The sequence below is a fragment of the Lissotriton vulgaris genome, chromosome 9 (assembly GCF_964263255.1).
Source record: "Lissotriton vulgaris chromosome 9, aLisVul1.2, whole genome shotgun sequence".
NCBI classification, from domain to species: domain Eukaryota; kingdom Metazoa; phylum Chordata; class Amphibia; order Caudata; family Salamandridae; genus Lissotriton; species Lissotriton vulgaris.
In genome coordinates this window covers 945,340,280-945,361,592 of record NC_141697.1, presented here as the reverse complement: position 1 = coordinate 945,361,592, position 21,313 = coordinate 945,340,280, and the positions used below count along the sequence as shown (strand labels likewise).

At 43.2% G+C, this 21,313-nt stretch overlaps 1 protein-coding gene across 1 annotated transcript in view; it reads right to left on the bottom strand.

The window, feature by feature from the left end:
* Positions 1-21,313, bottom strand: part of MST1R (macrophage stimulating 1 receptor) — a 397,230-nt gene that overhangs the window by 375,122 nt on the left and 795 nt on the right. The gene's annotated exons all lie outside the window — the stretch shown is intronic.

Sequence of the window (21,313 nt, the reverse complement as noted above, 5' to 3'; positions counted from 1 at the left end):
AAACCCATAGATAGTGAGCGATAGTAGAGGCTCAGCTGTGGACTAAAACAGTCATCCAGCCACACTGTTTTCAGTTTTGGACAGCACATGTGAATAGTAATGTATATAAAATATTTTAATGAGTGCAATTATCTTAATAAAAGGAATGACTTACAGTGTCATAGGAAGCCATCACTAATACCCATTTTAACTCCCGCACCCCCCCCCCAACCCACAGTTGAGGACGGTACCCACCCATCGCCCCCAACCCACAGTTGAGGACGGTACCCACCCATCGCCCCCAACCCACAGTTGAGGACGATAACCACCCATCGCCTACTGTCCTCATAGGATTGTGTACCTCTTATTTGCCCACATGGTACGATGACAGCTGCCCTGAACAGCATTTCTATTAGAAAAAAGAAGAGATTGAACTAGCGGGGGTTGTAATCTTCAGCAAGAAGGCACCAGAGAATTGAAAACTAATAATGCTGATTTTTTTTAAAAGAAGGAAGCCTTCAATCAATGAACACATTATTCATATCAGGGAACCTGTCCAGCCACAGGACGGACGAATTAACACACGACCGCACGCGAAGTTTGGAGGTAAAATACAGTGTCAAAGTAATTGCTCACAATGTGAACGTTTCATCTCTTGTCTGGGCTCCCTTCGGATGGATCTAAATCGGTGCATCACCTTTTCTAATCAGACTGAATGTGGCATGGGACTGATGTGAACTCTACACTTCTAGTCGAAAATTAAGAGGGAACAGATGTAAGATTGATAAAATAACAACAAGAAATTATGTTTTTGCCTCTCTTTTATGGAGCACACAAGTGCCACAAGTTCCTTAGATTGCTATTAGATAAATGACTAATTCCGTCAGCCCACAAAAACATTCCATAAGAAAACTATAAGCAATGGCCCTGTGCACATCACAGGCAGGCCAGCACAAAGTAGCACCACAAAATAACGAAAACAAATGACAAGATGAAAAACCACCAGCACTCTAGGGAATAGACAAATGGCTAGGAAGTGCTCAAATTGAAAAAAATCCAACATAAATAATTTAAAGAGCCTTTACGCAACATTAAAATACCACAACCCTAATGGAAAACACCAGTGTTCTTTAGTGATACAGATCTTAAAGGGACCAGAAACAGTAATACAAAGCACTTGAAGGAATGCTGGAGAGCTTAGCTTCCTCGAGGAGAGATGGCACTGCGAAGGGCGCGGGCTGTGGGGAGCAGGGTTCACAAGGAAGAAGAATGAGCTTACTAATTCTACATGCATGAAACAAACAGGGAAGTGCTTTCCCTTACCCTGCACGAGAAAAGACCTCAAGACTCTATTCTTCAAGCAACACCCAACACTTTGCATCATTTTGGTTGTGGGTCTTATCTGAAGGCGGCTCCAGCCCATGGAGAATGGGTCAGCAGTGGCCCTTATCGCTGTTCTTCCAGTTCTCTCACTGCTTCACTCCTTATGTGTTTCAGCCTTTAATGTTCACCAACCCCATACCCAAGCTCTTCTCCCCTGTGCTTTGCTTTTGGAGCGCAGTTCGTTCTACACGAATCCACATACATACATCTCTCATACCAGAATGCAGAATACATTCAAACCTCTGGATGGCTCTATACAGCACCTTCCAAAGATGTGAATGCAGTCTACACGCTATGATGATTTTTCTCTAGCTTCAGTTAGGTAGTTATCAAAACTAGTGCTAACTTACGACACCTCAGTACTGCTAAATTTAGACAACACAAGTCTAGTAAAATGAGCTAAAAATATTTAAGGAATAAAGTCACAATTTTCCGTCGAAAGGATGTACACAAGAAGTCCCTTTCAAAACTAATGTATTGGCATGGTGGAAGAAAACACAATTAAATGCTTTAGAAATAATAAACATTATTTCTCCATTTTTTGTATTAAAAACAATATTAAACTAAAGCAATAAAGATCAATTAAAAAATGCCAATGGTTTAGTTCTTTTCGTAAGAAAAAATGGCAAGATAGAAACAAATAAATTGTTCTAGGGCACTCTACACAATTCTATAGTTTTGCTTTCCTGAAAACAATTCTGAAATCGATCACTGGGGTCCAAGCAATGCCACAATTATGTTTTGCACTGGAAGATCCCGGACCGGTAATAGTAACTATCAAGAACATACAATATTCAGATTGCTCCTCATTGCTAATAAGCCAGACATGCCATGTGAAATGACATAGAAGACTCAGAAAACCTGCACTGGAGATGGACACAGAGGGTCTTGTGTGCTTGGTTGAAGTTGGTAGTCTTTCTTTTGCAGGGTCTTCAATGTGCAACATTCATTAATACAATCCTTCTAGACTTGGTCTTTTAAACTGGAATTCAGAGCTCGAAAACTGAGGAAACTGGGAGAAAGTTTATTTTGTCAGAAGCTCATGCACTGGACAAAACCCTTCCCAGGCAAGACTCAGTAAACACACACTCTGCCAACCAAACACAAGGATTAAAGTAGCCTATTATTTGCTAGCCTAACGCATTTAAATCCTCATCAGGGGTAAGAGGCACTATGCAAACGCAATAATACAATAAAAGAGACCATAGACAGAGCTCCGCTGAAGCATTTTTTGTAATTACTTTTTATATTTTAAAACAATCCTCCATCAAAAAAAAGGGGGAAGAAGGGGGGACCTAGGAGCCAATTAATGGTCCAGTGTCCATGCTCCCCAAAGTTACATTACAACAACAAAAAATTGGACACTGTTCCAAAGATAGGGTCCAGAGATTGACCCATATGTCTTATAAGTAAGACTAAAGGAAAAGGGGGAGTCCTAAGTTGGACGGACCCACCACAAGGGGAAGAGCACATGTCTTGCCTCTTGTTGCCCTCACACACCCAGAGGGGTGTCATGCTTCATCATCGGCTATGCTCCTCATCGGGCCGGCGCTGCAATTCCTGACGGGCCACCCGAAGGGTCACTTTTTCGGAGATCTTTTAAGGCATGCCGGAACAGTGTCCAATTTTTTGTTGTTGTAATGTAACTTTTGGGAGCATGGACACTGGACCATTAATTGGCTCCTTGGTCCCCCCTTCTTCCCCTTTTTTTTTTATGGAGTATTAGCACGGCGGCTCAGCCGAGGGACCGTTTATCCCTTCTATTTTCCATTTTCTTTCAAACATGAGACCTATATATCCTCATGATCGGAGGTTCTAAGGCTTGCACACGAGAGACACTTTCTCCTTGTTGTGTGGTTTCGGTGGTGGAGGCCCCCCGTTTTCCTTCACCTTCACCCCCCTTGTTCTCCTTTTGCTTCTGTTTAGTATCCACTAATCTCTTCTGCAATAACATATAAGATGGAGTAACTTTACTATTTCAGACAAATGTGTGGTATAGGCCATACTCCCTGTTCACCATTAGCCAGATTGGATATGCTTGTGTGATCAACATTTGGAGTGTAGAAGACGCTGTCCACAGTAGGATTTTACCTACCATGATCATAAAACAAATCGCATCACTCCGGCTTTGACCGGTACACATTTTATGGGCTGTGGTCTGATTTTAATTATAGAGTGTAAGTCAAAATGAGCCTCCACTCGAGACGCCCATGCGTAGGGGATTACTAGTCCCGGTCCGGACAAGCACAGTAAGGGCGCATTTGCACGCATGCGCGTTTGCAACTTACAGCATGGAACGCCCCGGAAGGAGGGTTCACCGAGGAACCTACGAGTTTTAAACCTCCGTCCCGCTGGCTCTAATGCATTACTGGTTTGGCGGTTGGAAGCGTAAGTGTAAGAGTGCAGGCACCTGCGAGTTACAGTGAGTACCTGATGACTAATGGGGATCAGGTCGCATAATCGTTGCCTTTGGATGCGAAGACTGTATGCCTTGTTTATGTGTGCTTATCTTTTATTATGTCTTTTAGCTACCCAATACGGTGCAGGCGTCCATACGCCTACAGCCATTGAAGTGATTTTCGCTCATTGGGAGGTAAGAATACATCAAGGGAGGATGTTTGGAAGTGTGGTAAGACTGGTTTGGGTCTAAATGAGTGGAGAAGTGCCGTATACTATGGAGCGCATATCGCTATGAATAGGGAGAAACTTCGCTCGTCATGCAATAGGATATTCCTGAAAAATTGATACGCCATGATACACCTGCCTTGATATCCTCCATGTCTTGAGTAAAAACAGAATAAGGAGTTATTTATCCTCATTTGGTCTCATGCTTTTTCTCTCTTCTTTTTTCGTTGTATGTCATTGGTATGTTGTGCACACGATTGTGGCACACTAAGTTGCATTAAGCTAGTCTAATGCACGTCCTTTGTAATTGTTTCTTCTTTTGTTTCCTTGTCCTAGGTTATGGTCAGGAGCAGTAAAACTGGCCCGCCCTGACAAACATTGTGGGTATTAACCTTTTATCTTAGATCCACGTACACACTCACGTGCACTCTACTACTTTCTGAACATCTCTGGTCCTGATGAAGCGCCAACGACCCTAGCAGCGACAGAGGCGCGAAACATGTTGACCTTTCTTTTGACACCAAGGCACAATGTGTCCTTGGGGACCATACTCTAAACCGGAGTTTTTATTGTGGCAGGAGGGTTACTAAATCAATATAACCCCCAGTCATGTTTAATTCACTTTGCACAACATTCTAGTTACCCTCACTACGGACCCATACCCCACACACCCTCACGCACCATCCGGCATGCCTTAAAAGATCTCCGAAAAAGTGACCCTTCAGGGGGCCCGTTGGGAATTGCAGCACCGGTCCGACAAGGAGCATAGCCGATGATGAAGCATGACACCCCTCGGGGTGTGTGAGGGCAACAAGAGGCAAGACATGTGCTTTCCCCTTTGTGGTGGGTCCGTCCAACTTAGGACTCCCCCTTTTCCTTTAGTCTTACTTATAAGACATATGGGTCAATCTCTGGACCCTATCTTTGGAACAGTGTCCAATTTTCAGTTGTTGTATTTTAAAACAATGTAATTTCACTTTTTGCATTTACAGACCATGAACCTTTCCTTGAAAAGGAAGTATTTTTCCTAGCGCAACCGCTCCAGTTCCTCCTTAGTGAATCAAATCTTTTTGTCCTCTTTAATAGCTGCAACTTTGCTATAAAAGTAGTGAAGTATCAGTTTCCAAACTTAACTATTACTCAATATTCCTCGGAAGGCCATATTACATTAAGAGAGATTATCCAACTACAAAAAAAACAAGGAGAGAAATACCTTTAAGAGACAAACTGCTCAAACTAATAATAAAAAACATTTAGGGTGCTACAACACTAACAGTTTGCTAGCGTTGAAAAAGATACTCCCACAAAAGAAAATGTGTTGTCGGACCCTTTAATGTTTAAGTACTTTTACCATGCATTACCTTCTTGAACTACAACCATGTGAACCAATGCTGGGAAGTCATTCTTATAATTTTATTTTTTTATTTAATTTATTACAAACTTGTACCGCGCTAGGAATCGACTCCCGAAGGAGTATCTCCACGCCCCTGGCGTCATCTTTGAACAGAGCAGGTCCTACAATGTAGCATTGTTTCCCTTTGTCGGATAAACTAGTATTGGAAAAGGAAAGTTTTTAGTTTCTTCCTAAAAGGAAGATGTTCCCTACATTTTCTGATCTCTCTGGGGAGATTGTTCCACAGCTTTGGGCCAGCCACAGACAGGCCCCTACCCCCTTGCCTTGCCTTCTTAATCCTAGGAACACATAGGAGCTCTTGATCTCCCGATCTAAGAGATCGGGAGGGAGCATATGCATTACATTTTTTTGTCAGATATTCGGGGCCTTTCCCTGTGAGGCACTTATGGATGACACAACATGTCTTAAACAATACCCTCTGTTTCACTGAAAGCCAGTGAAGCTTAATCAACAGGGGTTTAGATGGAGTACGTGCAGGGGCATTGAGGACAAGGCATGCAGCAGTGTTTTGCAAAACCTGCAATCTGGAGATGACCCCCTCGTTGGTAGCTAACAGCAATCCATTACAGTAATCAAGCCTGCTCAACACGAGCGCCTGTACCAAGGTTTTTCTAGTCGTATCAGGGAGCAGGGGGAACACTCTTCGCAGAAGCCCAATGATATGGAAACAGGAGCCAACCACTTGGTTTCCATGTTGTTTCAAGGAAAGCTCCTGATCCAGTTTTATTCCAAGATTTTTCACGCACTGTTTAGGTTCAGGGACTGGGCCCAGGTCTTGCGGCCACCAGTCAGGAGTCCACAGGCGTTTAGCTTCCCCAAAGAGCATCACCTCCGTTTTGGAAAAATTGCACTGTAAAAAGTTCGATGCCATCCACTGGGCCACTTCTTTCATACCCCGGGCAAAGGAGTTTCGCACTTCAGATGTCAGAGTTTTGAACGGAAAGAGGAGTTGTGTATCGTCCACATACGATACCGGGATGAAACCGTGGGATCTCATGATGTTCGACAGGGGGGCCACATAGATGTTAAATAAAGTAGGGCTCAGACATGAGCCCTGTGGCACCCCCTTAGAGATCTCCACCTCCTCCGACCGGTACGTCCCCATGATGACACTTTGGGGACGCTTAGTGAGAAAACTCCTTAGCCAGGCCAGCACCCTGCCTTCCAGACCGATGTCAATTAGTCTGGAGGTCATGATGTCATGTGACACCGTGTCAAACGCCGCTGACAAATCTAAAAGCACCAGGATAACGGAAAACCCCCCATCCTGTAGCATATGAAGATCGTCAGCGACGGACAACAGGGCAGTCTCAGTGCTGTGCCTAGGCCTAAACCCAGACTGGGATGGATCCAGCCCCCCTGCACTTTCGATGAAATTTGACAAGTGCCGATTGACAAATTTCTCCGTCAACTTCCCAAAAAATGGAAGGAGTGAGATAGGTCTTAGATTTGTCAATTCAGTCCAGGGGATGGTGTTGTTTTTCCTCAGTGGTTTCACCAGTGCCCGCTTCCAATCTTTTTATTTATTTATTTAGTGTATCTTATATAGCGCACGGCTACCCCAACGGGGTGTCCCGGCGCTTGCATTGGGAACCCGTCCTGGCTTTTCCTTGTGAGATAACCCGTACTGGGCATCCCCAAGGTGAAAGCCAGGCATCCCGCCGCGGGGGGCCGTAGTGGAGATTAAGCAAGCTATTGCCCAGAGTTGCAGAGTGTGAACCCGTGATTCAAGTAGGCACCGAAGTGAGAATTATCGAGTCCGTGGACACTTGGGCTCAGACCCTGCCGCGTCGGGAATTGAACCCTGGTCCCGGGTCTGACCTCAGCTTCCGGGTATGCCTCCTCTAACCATTGAGCCACACTTCTCCACTAATCTAGGGGGACTTCCCCTGTGCTCAGGGAGAGGTTGATTACATGCTGGATTCCTGTAGCCAAAACATTAGCCACTAATGGCATAATGCGTGCCGGGATGATATCAGAGGGGCACCCGCTTTTTGTCTGGCTAATTAAAGTAATTACCTCCTCCGTTGTTATGAGAGGGAATTCTGCCATCTTATTTGGGCAATTGATATTCATATGTGCTCCAGTGGCTAGGTGAACCATGTTGTCCACTATGGTCTTATTTTTGGTGTTATCTTTAGTAGCTATTATTTTATCATATATACCCTCGATCTTTTTGGTAAAAAATTGGGAAATATTGTCACAGAGTTCCTGGGATGCTATCTCGATGGTCTCACAGGCAGCAGGTTTAGTGAAGGTTTGAAGAACTTGATACAAAACCCTTGCATTGTTTCCTGCTGCTAATAGTTGTGCTGTTATGTGTTGTTTTCGTGCAGCCCTGATGGCTTTGTGATAGGTGTTTTGAGAGATCTTGTAATTCTCCCTATCCTCTGTCCTGCGAGTTCCCCTCCAGAGTTTTTCTAACTTTCTTGTGGCTAGTTTTAGCAATCTTAAGTCCTCTGTGAACCATACTTCTTGTTTAGAAGCAGATCGGGGTTTAAAAGTTCTCAAAGGTATAACCTCCTTTATGGCCACTGTCACTTCTTCCTCGAACTTGCGTAACGCAGTGGTCACATTGGCTACACATTCACCACAGCTGGGCTCGATGTATTTCCCCCTGAAACCTTCTGATGTTAATTTGTGCCAGGGTCTCCTGGTATCTGCCATCACCCTCTGTGTGGCTTGCGGTTTGTGGTTAATGCGGGTATGAAATTCAATGATGGAGTGGTCTGTCCATTCCACCTGAATAGGAGGTATGCATATTATAGCATTTGAGTTAGACAACACCAAGTCCAATGTGTGGCCTGCCCGGTGTGTTGGTCCCTGATTAATCTTTTTAAGCCCCAAAGTGTCCAGATCTATCAGTAGGGTCCTAGCCTCAACAGTTATTTAATTCACTGTGGATGTTAAAATCCCCTACCAAAAGGAAATCCGAGTTCTCCTGTACATATGGTGCCAGGGTCTCAACCAACTGTATGGAGAAGTTTTCACATGGGCCTGGGGGGCGATAGACTAAAGCTCCCTTCCTAGTTTCCTTTGAGCTAGAATTGAGTCTAAAAATTAGAAGCTCCATCTGGGGGGTGCACACTGTCTCAATGATAATAACGTCTAGCTCCTGTTTAAACACAATGGCTATCCCTCCTCCAGTTTTGATTGGTCGGTCCATCCTCACCATCTTATAACCTAATGGAACCCCCAATGTAATGGCCGGTGTGGTATGTGGCTTCAGCCATGTCTCGGTTAGGAAGCATAAATGTGGACTCTCGGATGTTATGAGGTCCCATACCTGTGTTGCATGTTTGGCTAGGGAGCGGATATTACATAGTAAGTTTTTACAGTCTAGAGGTATGTCCTTAAATGGAGTGTCAATCAGCCCAACTTGATGAAGAATAGGGGTCGAAAGCCGTCGCTCTAACAGGCAAGTTCTGGTTTCAATGCAGATGGAAAATTGCTCATGACACCACGAACATGAAAAGGGCCCCTCTAGATTGGTTCCCGCCTTATGGGTACATAATACGGGAGCATACCTGTCAATATCCAGCAGTGCCTGCCTGATTTATAAATGCCTGCTACTGAGAGACATATCCTGACAAATGATGTGTTCCTCCTTAGCCCCCTGCCCCAGGTCCCGTCCTGTCGCAGACGGGCTAGTCTTTGGCTCGTCTTAGGCGCAGGAGTAGGCGCCACACTGCGCGTCAACACTGCGCGTTGAAGCCGACGAGTTGCTTTATATCCCTCAAGTAGGGGAGAGCTAGAGCGCTAACCGCTCGCCTCCCTGAGTGTGCCTGGCTCTGCCCTGCCTTCCGCACCCGTGATTGGCTGAAGGGTCGGACCGGGCGTGCAGGCACAGGTCAAGCTGCTGGAAAGAGCTGATCCCTCAATGCGTGCAAGTGAGTGGATAACAATATGACAGCGTGCCACTAATAAATGGAGTAATCATGTCAATGGACTGCACAAACACAGTTCCAGTGTTGTTGATTGCTCATGATATGTTGACCTTACGATGGAAGGAGATCTGTGGTTTTTCATATGTCACTACAGTAGAGCAGTAGGCTGGGGAAAACAAGCACTACACATTTGGGCGGGCGGGCGTTTATTGTGGGAAGTCAAATAAGAAGCCTTGCCGTATTACAAAGCCAGGTTTCCACATTCTGACTGACAATTGCAGTTTTGTCCATGCACAGCAGTTTAAATCGTAGCCAAAGTTGCCTGATGAAGCTTTACTGTTTATTTTAGTGTCCCATTTGTGTTTCAGCGTCATTGGCTGTGACTCAAAACATTGATCTAATCAAGCGGAAAGAGATGACTTAAGATGTTTTGCTCATACACTCATGAATGCAGGTAATTTGAGATCCAAAACTTTCTGTTTCATGTAGCAGTAGGCATGAGTAGGAGTATGCTCGTTATCTCTCTCTTCTTAGAAATGCACATAATGCACATCATTCCTCCAACCTGCCATGAAATTGGACCCAGGCCAAATCGGGGACCTGACCCAACATATATGTTATATATAGGCTTCTTCTCCTCCCCTCTAACCGCAGAAACTGACTTCTAGACATCCTCTAACTTAGTATGTGGTCCTGATTTTTTATTCGTTTTTTTCCAGTTCTCAGTGTCTACTTTTTCTTTTCATGATGGGAGAGGTCATGTTGTCATCGGTAAATAACAACAGAACCAACTCAAATCAATCACATCTTGGGGTGTTTGGAGATCTCTCAAACTTTTCATCACCTTGAGGTGGGGGCGAACCCCTAAATGGGTTTTCCCAAGTTTGCATTCACTGCACACACTTTCCTGGATGCTTCAATCTCTAAATAGCTTGACTTGCCAGACAAGTCAAATCTCCCACATTTTCCTAGACACTCAGCAAGTTCACTCAACCTATAACAAGCACTAGTCAAGTCAATAGGCCTTGGCTTTTAGAGCTATTGGATTTGCGTGGGGTATTCGGCAACGCTATGCAGCATGGCTAAAGAAAACAAAAAAAGGCATGACGACGTAGCTCCATGCCCACATCATACTTGCAGCGCACAAAAATGACATGTGTGAAAAGAGTTTTTCTTAAATCTTTCAACAGAGGAGCAGGTCGGGAGAGTAGGCGGTGGGAAGCAACATGAAGGGTGGGTGGAGAAGCAAACAAGAAGGAAAAACATTGGGGCAAAGGGAGAAAAACACGGGCATGAAAGAGCAACTTGGAGCTTCTAGGGAAACACAAGCCAGAGACAGCAACACGAGTGCAGGTGGAGGAAGAGAAGCACGAGAGAGAGCAATAGCAGCACAGGTGTAGGGAGAGAAGCACATGGGTGAGAGAGAGCCAAACCAAGAATACGGGGAGCAGAGCAGCACTAGGAGACAGACAGGAAAATGAGGATGGGTGAGTGGGAGAAAAACACAAGTGGGAGATAGCTGGAAAACACATGTACTTACATGGAGAGCTTAGGATAAAAAAATAGTTTACCAAAAATCAGCAGTGGAAGACAGAACAGCCAGCCTTTCAGAAAATGTTAAGAGACCATGTTCCAGAGGGAGAACAAACACAAAACGGACAAGCTTCAACACGGAAATCCCTCAAAGAAAAAGCAAGCAAATGAGGCAATAAAGCCAACCAATGCTAAGCAATGGGTAGGATAAGCCAAAGTAAACTTTAGGTAAATCCACAATAGGTCGTTGGCAACCCCACTCGATAGGCTTGAACTAAAAACGGCATGAAGAAATTCACCCACTCGTGATCCATTATTGTGGCATTTGTTGCCAGATGATCCTGACAGAAGCCTTTTAACACCTGCTACCAAAACATCTTGGCAACTAAGCAATTAATTGGTCAACTTCCAGTTGGACATTCTTTTGCTCAAACTTTCTTTGAGCCTTAGATTTAGCATGGGCAGCTAGCTCTTAAATTGCTGACTAACAGTACTGCATGCTAAATTATGTATATCCTTTTAAGAACACGAGCATAAAGCTTATTTTTGCGGGACATAATACAACAAATACTAAAACCCAGAGGAGGAAAACATTTTGAAAACAGCAACGACACATAAATACCATAAGTACATAAAGAATAACCTTTTTGAGTCATTTTCTAAAACTGAACAAATCAGACTAAGAACAGAGCAAAAGGCGGGAAAAGCCCTGTAGCCAAGGGTCACAATTCTAGTTTTAAAGCCCTAAAGAAGGACTTCCCCACACACCTTCCCGAATTATGCCACTTAAAGTTAGTGGCTAAAGTCAGGAATGTTCTGATGGATTGCTTTATAACCAATCTCCACAGCTTTGAAACTAGTCCTTCTGATAATAAGTAGTCAGTGAAAGGATCTAAGAAAGGGGCTGAAATGTGCGCATGTGGAGAGCACTGGCTGTAGTCTACTACACTGCCTCAGTTGTATTCTGCTGAAGATGGTGTAGGGTATTGAATAGGACGACCGCATTGAAAGCATTACAATAATCTAGCCTAGACTGAATCGGGATCTTCATCACCGGCACATGAAACTGTACGTCAACACAAGAAACCAATCTCTTCATAATTTTCATTTGAACGAAGCAGCTGGTGGCCGCTTTATAGAGGCTGAGGTATTCAAGGCAAGGGTCTATGTAAATACACATACTGCAGATTACTTTGGCGGTGGAGGGCATTACCTGCAGCCATTCAGGTTTGCAGCAAACATTTGGGTGGTACCTGCAAGCTGTATTTTGATGGGTGCATTTTAAGAAAGGTAGAGAAAATATATGAATTGTTAATGGACCATTAGCCAAGGCAGCAGGGCCCAGATGTTCTCTGACACTGAAGGTTGCTCTGCCTTCCGTTTTGCTCCGAGAATGGAAAACTGCAAAACAGGAGGAATCTGACTGCCCCCTCAACGATTTGACATTCAGTATTTTGTCAAGATGAAATTGCTTCCAAAATGTATGAAATTAAGTAATTAGATTTATAAGTAGGTGAAATAATCTCCAAAAATAAGATAAATAAACAACAATTTCTGTGTTTAAGGGGTGGGCATATACGATGTTCGTAGAATACAATCAAATGTCCTCCTCTTCCTGATGAAAAGTAGGAGTACAAAACTCTCAAAATTCCGAGATCCAAGCCTGAGCAGCTCCTCCAGTCAAGACTTGTCCTTGCTTAGTACTTACAGATGGATAGTCCTGACATTACAATGGTGTAAAGGCGGCGCCACAACCCGTACACAAAACACACCTGGAATGGATGAGTACTCACTCATGAGCCTGTGAATTTTGAGACCTCGGTCAACATTACCTGCAGTACCCACAACAGAAGCATTAAGGTACAGAAAAAACAGACTCAAAAAAAGGACTCCTAAAATATGTATCATACTTATAAATCTCCTTATAAAAATGCTACCATGCACCTAAACCCCACTAGCAAATCCAATGTCCCCAAAAATGCTAGGACTGGTATCTGCATGGTAAACAAACACAGTCCAATATTAGGTGACAAGTGTGCTTGGCTGGATTCAGGAATCCAAAAGAAGTTGATATTCTATAAAGGAGGTGGACAAGTATGTGTGGTATTTAGGCTGCTTAAAATAATGAGTCTGTATATCTTTGCATTACGATGGCATTTAAAAAAAGGAAACATACCATAAACATAGAAGGACTACTATTATTAAAAGTGCAATATTTCATTATTTTGCTTAATCCAAAGGTTTCCGTGTTTTGTAACCTGCAAGAGATTGGTTTAATTAGAACACGTCATGCAGAGAGACATTTTATAGTTAACCCGGTAGCTCCTGTGACTTTCCCTGGCCAGTTATACTCTTGCAGAGATATTTTCAAGATAGCTGAAATGTATTTCACAAAATAAGTGTAATTTAGCAAACATTATCCACATATTTTAAAAAATCAGATACCTATTTCTAAACAAACGTGAAAATCATTTATGTATTTTCATTGAGTCGCATTTTAAGCTTGGTGCGAGCATTGATGTGGCAGGGATGACCATTCTTGCAGCTATTTATATCTAAAGTGTGATATTGTTCGATTTCAGCGTGAACAGAGCTCTTTCAGCTGCTCGGTGCCAAAGACAGGATGTAAATATTTGAACAGATGACAAACAACGGATGCCTCTTTCCACAAGGTGCACACGTTTTGTGTTCGAAAAGCAGTACCTGCGAGCCCGGGCACAATACACATAGCACCAGCATACAAGACCTTTCATTTTCTTTCAATTAGCATTTGTTGATTTGGACATTTAAAAAAGAAAGCTCTAGATCAGGAACATCCAACTCACGTCCAGTTTTTCTTGGACAAACCAGTGTAAAGTGGCACTTTCACTCAATGATGGTGAACTGGGACTACGACTTCCAGATAGGAAGTTATTGCTCCTTCCGAATCCTTGTAAAACGATGCAGAACAATTGGTTGGGTGTGAATGAAGCAGGGAGGTGAGAGAAAGAGATGGAAGTACCGGTAAGATGACAGCATGTGGGTGAGTGAGATGACAGAGTATTGATGGACATGTGAGCTGGTTAAGGATTCAGTGTGTCTGGTATGAAATTAGAAAGGCTGAGAAAGAGACATCAACTAAAGATGTTCCTCACATACTCATATTTAGAAGCAATATATTTGGTTGCAAGGTGGTGAGTCGTTCTTCAAAGCGCTTACAGCTTAGATATTTTAATACTCCTTGATAGCACCTTAATTGCTCACACACGACCTGCAGATCCACTTCTGGTGTGTGCATTTCCCTCCCAGCTGGACCTGTGCACTGTTTACTCAGGCCTTACACTGCCTCCAGGGTTTTGGTTTTGGGCTTCGGTCGCTCCAGCATGGGCACCATCTAGTGTTTACTGGTGGCTGTTCTACACAGACCGAAGTGTGCACTCTTCTAAAAGGAGAAATGTGCACAAATCTAGACAGCAGTGGGCTTTTTTTACACCTACTGCCGCAGTAGAAAGAAGTAACTGCTATTCTAGACCAAGACGTGTGTGATCATCACACACATCTTGGTCTAGAATAGCAGTTACTTCTTTCTACTGCGTCAGTAGGTGTAAAAAAATCCCACTGCTGTCTAGATTTGTGATGTTCTAGACAGAAGTATACACTGTTCTAGAAAGCGAAATCAACCCGAATCCTGCCAGGTGCAACTTATTCTATGCCGAAAACCATTGGCTGCTTTAAAACAGGCACCTAAGCTGCTCTAGAAAGAGAAAGGCGTGCTGTCCTATAAAGTAATAAGCCCACGCCATTCTAAACATTCTAGGCAGAAAGTGTGAACTTTTCTAGATTGACTGAACTGCACTGAAGTTAAATGCCAAGGACCAGCTAGGGTTTCCAGCCGGTTCTACAGGAGTACAATTAAACGTTTGAGCTGCCAATCAACAAATGACAACAAAACACCATCCTCTTTCGCATGTCCCCTTCAGGCTTTCGCCCCTACCCTGGAGGGGGGCTGCAGAAAAGCACACCTGGAAACCTCCTAATGGCAAATACCTGCATATGATTAGCAGGCAGACAAGAGCCTCCAATGCCCTCAGGGAGGCACTGCAAAAAGAAGGGCTTCCATGCTGTCAAGACACAGAACGGCTCGACTTCTGACGAGCCAGGTCGTAAACATCTGCCAAAAAAGGAGAGACAGGCATCTAATAATGTTTATTATCGCCATTCGCAATGGCAGCGTCCCGCTGAAGCCTGCGCGGTTGACGTCACCCCTGGAGGAGTCGTGAGAGCGAGTCTGCCTGAGTGTGCGAGGAGGGTCACTGCTAGGCCTGTGGTGACAGGCTTTGACTCACAGAGAAATGCACAATCCGAAACCTTTAAAACAATGAGGCAACAAGTGGGCTAGGGAAAACATCTACCTTATTAGTGTTTTGCTGAAAAGCAAATTTGGAAGTTCCGGGAAGTGTGACCAGAGGATTTTGATTTTCTAAAGGCGAACAATACATTTTGCTGTTAATTTTTGGGGAAGCTTATTTTGTGTGGGGTTTGTTTTTTGGTGCAAACGATTTTTTTTAACGTGATGCAGATCTGGACCTAAATTTGCCCAAATCACTCCTGACCAGCCACATTCCGCAAGGAAAAAAATCATACCAAATAGAACAAACCGAGTCCGATTACTAAATGTCCAGGAAAGAAGAAGAAGATCAAGGCAAATGTAGTGCAGACTTTTTACTTATTTAGAAACATAACATTTCGATATAAAATGGTGTACATAACATAACGCCTGTGATAGCACATGAGAAAGGAAAGTTAGCTTATTTTTATTTTTTTTACAAATATCCAGAACGTGCCTCAATGAATATGATAAACAGGTCATCCTGACCCTACTGTCCTGTAACTCAAACGTGGTGTTGGAGTCACTAGGGCTAGTTAAATCCGTGAAAACAGAACAAATCCTTGTGCGTGTGTGTGTGTGTGTGTGTGTGTGTGTGTGTGTGTGTGATCAAGGACTATATCAGGAATGTCTGCATGAACCCAATCACCCTGAAGAAGAATCATGCACTTAAGAAAGCGATATCCAGAGACAGAGGATGACTTGAGGGGCCTTGAGTAAGCAGTTTGTAAGCCTAGCCATCGCCCATTGGCATCTTGGCGCTTTGACCACGAAAAGAAACACATTAGCGCTTAACTAACACCAAACAGGAAATAGGTTTAGGCACCATATAGGGTTGCCTGAAAGTGAAAAGTAAAAATATTTGATGTGGCATGGAACACCTTAGAAAAGTGGAACACTTTTACAGAGGACATTTTACACTGCGGCTGTACAAAGAACAGTATGTTGACACTAGATTGCAGAAAGCAGGATATAGGTGGGAACACCAGTTAGGGACAATAGCGGGCAGAACCTTTTGCAGTACATTGCGTTACATGTGCACTGTTTCAGACACTGAACTAAAGCGATTTTCCCAGAATCACACCATTTTTTCTAAAGCTGAAAGTAGATGTGGAACCCTAGTATTCAGGTTTTAAGTTGAGCAATTTAGCTAGCCAACACCTATCTAGGTTCTACACATTGCTGAGAAGACCGGGTCCAGGGTATCATAATCAAGCCCAGAGGCCACATCTGCAGAGAACAAGAGATCACAGGTAAAGTCTCACATAAAAATGCTGTGCCATGGTTTGGACTCAAGTGGAGATGATGTGGCTGAGCTGTCAACTTTGGAACCTGTACACCAGCCTTGGACACACCAGAGACCTGGGTCTAAATCCGGCCTTGACACCAGACTCAAAGTCGGGTAATTTGTGGTCAATCACGAAATCCAGTTGTGAGTGTTTGAAGGGTAATGCAATTGTGTAATTATAAGATGCACAGACATTCTCCACTACATATAAATAATTTGGTATGTCTAAGAACAGCCTCAGAATCTACAGCACTCAATTGCTTCCCAGCTACGTTTGCCCTTTAGAAATAGTGATGCATACATAAAACACCCCCGGAAGGATTTCATCAGAAATTCAGCAGTAACATTTATTGCCCTTGTTAATATTTAGCCTTCCGGGTTCCAATCACGTTACTAACTTTCTAATCGTTTCTGGATTTTTTCAATGTGGTAGAATTTACCTTCTAGTCGACAGCCTCGAGTAAAGACAGCAGCCCACAGCTCCCCTAATCACAAGAAAATCTGATTTCTCTTCTGTTGACCAAACACTTCCACCTCTGAAACTTACTTGATTCGAAGATCACCTTAAACGTTAACTCTTTTTAATATTTCGACTTTAAGCAGGAACTCCAGAAAGTTAAAACTTTTTACGATTTGTAAGAAAACGTTTAAGAAACTTGGAGATCTGACGTGAGTAAAAGAGCTTAGTGGGTTACTGCACCTGCTGCATAGAACTTGGAAAAACCTTGGGATCATGTAGTCAAATGTCAGCATGGTATCTTTTTAAGATTGATATATGAGTGAACAGGTGATTTCGGCGTAGCCAAGATGGTTTCACAATATTCCACATGATCTTAAAAAACTCGAACCGCAAGTTCTCCATGCTATTGTTAGTAATATGTGCGGCCCACAACTGATCAGGCAACTGGAACTCACCCTCGACCTCATCCAATAAAAGGTTGTACCAGAGTGATACCTCTTTCTTAGTTGGAGGCTTGTCTGTTAAGAGGGACACTATATTACTACCACCCCGCAACTGAAACCTACCCTTAACAGAAATCTGTGAGTGTGCCCAGCTTTGTATTTGCAGGTATTTAAACCTAGAAAAACTAGCCCCTATTCACGAACTCAACACCTCCCACGGGAGTAAGCTGTTTAACTTTCTTAAGAATTTGGCAACATATTTCCGTGTAAAAGGACTGGCTTCTCGTTTAACCAACCAACAGGGCAAGCCCCTCTCAAAGCTGGCAAGTTAATCAAGTCCATGTGTGATATGCTTGTACAATCCAGATTCCTGTTTCTTTAAATTCTGGGCCTTGTAATCCTGTTTTATAATGGAATAAACAAGACTACAAGTACCAGAAATCAAAGAAATAACCTGGACTGGAGCATCACATCACATGTGGAACTGGGAAACTTGACAAGATTGCCCTCATTAATTAGATGACCAAATATATCAATGCAATCAATAACATAATGATGTAATCCTGGACTTTTACAACATGATGCATTATGGTAGTTGTAGTTCTGATTCTCATCCACGACCACAATTGGACTATATTACCAAATTACATTTGTTCATAAAATAATAGATAAGTATTAGACCACAGTGTCTTTCCTGATATGGTGTCCTCTGGTAACCATGCTCAATCTGGAAACAACAAACTGTTTGGGGGTAGTAAGGTGGGTGCCATATTGTAGAAAAAAAAAGGCAGAGTGAAGTCAAAAATGAAAATATGACATTATGTAACCCTCATTGAATAAAAGCCCAGCAAGCCTTGATGATGGGTCCAAGGTCGAAATGGGACAGAAAATAGGCCTGGGCACCAAAATAAAAGTGTCACCATTAATGAATTAGACACCTAAAAAAGTGGCCCCATGTTTGCAAGTTGGGGAAATTTGGAACTTGTAAAGACATTCTGGTTAAGTGTTTTTCGTGAAGTATGGAAGACTGCATTGATATGAGCTTACTGCAGGCAATATTTGTTTTAATGCCAGGAAATTAACAGTAAAAACTGTCCCACCAGATCATACAAAAAGACCCACAAACAGCCCGAAAAACAGCCCACACAATGAGCTTGTAGAGCAGCCCATTGGGCACTGCCCGATTTCTCTATAGGACAGTTCATCACTGGTGGGATCCCCTTGGATGGGTAAAGGATGGTTCCTATTGTCACCAAAAGATAAATATTTGATTTATTACATCAGATATATGATGTACATAATTAAAGACAGAGAAATAGGTCAAATTTGACTGGACGTGGATGAGTGTAAACGGTGCTGGAAATGGAATCCCATTATGTTGAGGTGAAAGGTAATCCAAGGGAAATTTCTATTACAGTGGTGAAATTTGTGAGATGCCCAGAATTCACTTAACATGTAATTTTTCATTGTATAACTTTGTGTAACTTTATTTTTACCAAAGTACACACCTAACAGCAAACTGGCATGCATACCAAATTTCTCTCCGAGACACATTATCTGATCTGATCATGATCTTGTTGGTATCTCACAAGACTTTTAAGCGATGTGCGCATGTAATGTGATAAATAATGATGTGTAAATAGATAACTGACCAAAAGCAGGCTGGAATTCAAAAATAACTTATGGGGGTTAAGGCATCTGCGGCTGAGATATTTGTGTACCACATGTTCAAAAGGTATGACAGTGGTAAAATCACTCAGGTGGTTAATGTGCGTGCTAGAGAGATTTGATCGCAATTAAATCACAGGTTTGGCTCATTATAAAATAGCCCTCTGATAAAGCACAATGTAACATGTAGATTTTATATATATATATATATATATATATATATATATATATATATATATATATATATATATATATATACATATATACATACACAGACACCGATAGCTGAGTGAATTACTGCTTCTGGTGTAGAGCTCACTGTGCTATTTTCAGGTCACGAGTTACAATCCTTGTAGGTTATCGTACTTAGAAAGATTTAGAACCTTAGTGTTTTTTTCTGAATCTTTCATTATTCTAAGATTGCTAAAAATAATCCCTCAGTGCGGTATTAAACACTTATGAGTGAATAGTATAGGCGAGTATTCATGCAATTACTCATAGATATAGTGGACTTTCTTATAGTCTATACATATCTCTTACATACATGAGTTGGGAAAGTAAAAAAACAACCTGCTCCAAATCAAAGTTTGCCTTGAGCATTTAGGAAGAGACAACAAGTGTCTTTGTCCTCTTCTGTGACCCTGGCATCAGGGTGTGAAACCGCAGTGAGTTTCCAGCCTGGATGAGACTCAAACAGGAGACCTGATGGGGTTTGTGAGAGAGGCAATTGTGTTAGGCCCGTCTGGAGCTTAAAATACCAGGCCTCCCTGCCCTCCTGTGCGTTGCTGCACTAACTGAAAGGGACACAGCCTGCGAATATCACTGAAAGTGTCCCTGTGGCGGCAAACTGCACCCGCACAATGTTATCCAATTTGGCTGGTTTGATCACACACAAGCTGTCGGATCTACAAGTTAGAGAGATCACCTTTCTGCAGCACTGCATCTGAATGGATGTACCTGGCGAATAGGGGGGGGGGGGGGTCAAGTTGGTGATGGTCACAGGATCGAATACAAGCATGATGACTGACAACTTTTAGCCACCCAAAGTAAAAAAAATACCCAGTACCGTCAAGATCCATCCCTTAATTAGCGCCGAGACGCCCACGGGTATTCGCCGCGCTCTACAAATGTCAATAAATAAATAAATAAATAAATAAGTTATCGATTGTGAGGTGAATGGGCCTGTCCAGTCCTGGTTGTATTCTTTGCATGCTTGCAAATTTACCTTGAGTTAATTAGAAGCCTGCAAATCCCTGGGTGCATAGTTAAAAAAAAAAGGAAAAATAGGCAAGCTACCCAAGCCTGGCATGCGGCAACTTGAGCTCTCGCTGTTGAATACCATCAACGTAGATAATTATAGCACCTGTTAATTGGTCACGTGGAGGGAGATTAATTTGTGATGAACAGGTGATGAATGCTCAGTAAACAGACATATTTATTTAAACGTTGGTGGAGATGTGCAAGCAGGCGCTGTTATAGACTATGCGGGAGAGGATGTGATGTAGCGGCTTCTCAGCTAGATATGAAATCTGTCTACGCGCTTTCTAATCACAGCTCCTCAAATCAGCCGCACTGTGTGATCCCCGGCAGTTCTTGGCATCTCACGTGCTTGGGGAGGGTCCTTTACTAACCAGCGTGTTTAGAAATACACAGGAAAATCTTCGGTCTGCACCAAACCAGGTGGGCAGGTTAAATCGTGACAACCAGAGTCCCCACACCTTCCCTGGCTAAGAACCACCCGCACATCCATGCTGCGCCCCATGACCTTTGTGGGCCAACAAGATAACATGTTTCAAATAACTTTTTAAAGCCCCTCGGGCCACTCCAGGGCAGAGCCGGCCCTCGTTGGGATAGCGCCCTGGGCAGAAATAAAGTTGATGCCCTTCCTGCAGCTGGTGAATAAAATCGGGTAGCAGGGGGCCCCTTTTGTGTATACAGGTCATTCACACATCAAAGCAGCAATTTACTGCTAATGCTGGGTTCTTGGTGTGAATGGAGGTGATGGTGTGTGTCGGCAGGGGGGTGAGAGGGAGAATGGGGGTGTAAAACGGCACCTGCAGCAATAGAAAAAAAAATCAAAACAGTTTAGACTGAATAATGGGAGTCAAGAAAAGAGGGGCGCTGTGACTGCAAGACTAATGCAGACAGTTACCCGTACGCCCTTCTGAATTGTGGCGCCCTGGGCCCTCGGTCTAGCTCGCCCATCACAAAAGCCGACCATGCTGCAGGGAGTGGAAGACACCACACATGTAAATATTTATTCTTCA